Genomic DNA, 2,592 nt, shown 5'->3' on the forward strand with positions numbered 1-2,592 from the left:
TTAAGTTCTTGAAACGGGAGTACAGCAGTCCAACTTGGATGGTACATTTTAGAAAGGATAATTGCACAGGTAGACAACATGAAGCGCATTGAATTTGTGGAGCAACGCGCTGACTTTAGGAACAGTGGTGCGCGATTTTTCGGAGAATTACGGTATGGTACATCAAAGTTGTTGTAAACGATGCTCAATCTTGCTTACCCTTCCTTGCTGAAGCTTTACCAGTGTGGTTCCAGAAAGAGACCATGAAGCACTCCAGATGCAACAAGAAGAAGCAATGTCGAAAGCGAATATGTTACCAGTAAACTTGCAAACCATCAGCAGCTGAATCATATCAAGGTCATTCATGCTACCTTTCCGGGCTCTGCTGTGCAGGTTGAGGTCATACCCCATTGATGGGGGGTTCCACTGCCCATGTGGTATGCAGTGCATACTTCGCATGCCCACATCGCGTAAAGGTATGTATCGAGGCACGACTTATACATAGTCGGTGTGATGATGGCAGGGATCATGTAGATGGGAATACTGCTGAACGCTCTCTCCGGCTTCAGGTCCACTGTTTCCGTGCGCCGCGGTGAGGTGTGCGAAGATGAAGACTGCGAGAGTGGGTAGGAGGTGCATGATGGATGCGGCGGGCAATGAGCAATGAGCGTGACAAACTGAGTTGTCACGGAGGAAGCTGTCCACGGTGTCCAGGGGCCTTGAGCGGACACAACCACGTGGAGCGAGTATGTATCGATCGGCGGGGGAGATCGCATCTAACAAGTAGCAAACAGCTTGGCGCGTGGGCCATCTGTCAAGCTGGACCGAAAAGCATGGTGAGCCTTCATCCACCATAGGCGCCCTTGTCAACGACTCGAGCAGATGCGGTTCCGAAAGTCACACGCCGGCTGGCATCATGTTCGGGAGCGAAAATAGAGTCATCCGTGCCAGCGCAGGAGCCGTTAGTGGGTGAGGGACGACCCCTCGCGTCGTGTGGATATGTTCTAGAAAACCTCGAGGCAGAGGCCGGATTATTTGTGGAGCACTTGCGCTATCATCTCCATCATGTGGACATCCTTCTGCTGGCTGCACTAGGTTCTGTACGAATCTCTTCAACCAGTCGCTGATCAAACCATCGAAGCAGACGTTGTAACGCTGAACACTGCTTGGTAATCCATCCGGGTCCGGTCGGTCGGGATATTTTGATGACTCTCCTTGAGCGAAGCCCCGAGCATGCATAGTCGCCCGCGATCCACACACCTATATAACTGGCTTCACACAGGTCATTCCGTCTCCGCACAAAGGCGACGTGAGGTATCCATCCCTCCGACCTGTCGGAAATCCCTCCCCTCCATTCCTCCACCGCATGAGCAAAACACCAGGCGACGACGAGACGCTGGCGGGCGCCGAACCGCATGCCCAACATGTGGACATCGTCCAGGCTGAGGCTGCCTTCATCGAGCTGTCCAGAACACTCTCAAGGCATTCGCGCGCGACGCAGTTCAACGATGGAAGAACAGAAAAGGGATATGAGCAAGACATCGAGAAAGCAAGAGAAGCTGACTCGGAGGAGACGTTCGACCTGCGCGAGTACCTCAGCAGCACCAATGATGCCATGCAGAGTGCTGGCATCAAGCACAAACACGTCGGTGTCACTTGGGAAAATCTTCGCGTGGAGGTGCTCGGAGGAACAGACCACAAGGTATAACCAGTTGCTTTATCGTGAGCGTTCATCACGGCTCATAAACTTGTACTATAGCTATACGTTAGAACGTTTGGACGTAGGTAGCAGCAAGAATATCTGCTGTGTCGTTGCTCACGTTTTACGCAGAGGATGCCCTGAATTTTTGGCTCACTCCATTCTTACTGCTTCAGCCACTGGTCTCAAAATTGCTTCCCTCCAAGCACGTCGAAACAACACCTATTCTTCAAGAGTAGGCGTACACCGTCAAATCGTAGCATCACGAGTATATTGACAAAATTCACAGGGAGTCGGGGCTTCTGAAGCCGGGGGAAATGTGCCTCGTTTTGGGATGTCCTGGGGCGGGCTGTACCACGTTCCTCAAGACCATGGCTAACGAAAGGCGGGAATATGCGAAGATATCGGGTGATGTCCGGTATGCCGGTATCAATGCGCACGAGATGGCCAAGTATTACAAGGGCGAGGTTGTCTACAACCAAGAGGGTAAGCACGCGTGAAACGATGCAAGCCTCGTGGAGCTGACAAGCGACCCAGACGACATCCATATCGCGACATTGACCGTCTCGCAGACGCTTGCATCCGCATTGTCGCTGAAGACACCTGGGCCAAACGGTCGCCTGCCGGGGATGTCGCGTAAGGAGTTCAACCAGACTGTCATGGACGTCTTGCTCCGCATGCTGAACATCCCGCACACGGCGAACACGTACGTCGGCGACGAGTTCGTGCGAGGCGTGTCAGGAGGGGAGCGCAAGCGCGTGTCGATCGCGGAAATGATGGCCACGCGGGCCCATGTGCTGTGCTATGACAACTCGACCCGCGGTCTCGACGCGAGCACCGCGCTAGACTTTATCAAATCGTTGAGGGTTATGACGGATGTCCTCGGCCAGACAGTCTTCGTGACATTGTTCGTA

This window comes from Laetiporus sulphureus, assembly GCF_001632365.1.
Source record: "Laetiporus sulphureus 93-53 unplaced genomic scaffold LAESUscaffold_72, whole genome shotgun sequence".
In the NCBI taxonomy this organism is placed as follows: Eukaryota; Fungi; Basidiomycota; class Agaricomycetes; order Polyporales; family Laetiporaceae; genus Laetiporus; species Laetiporus sulphureus.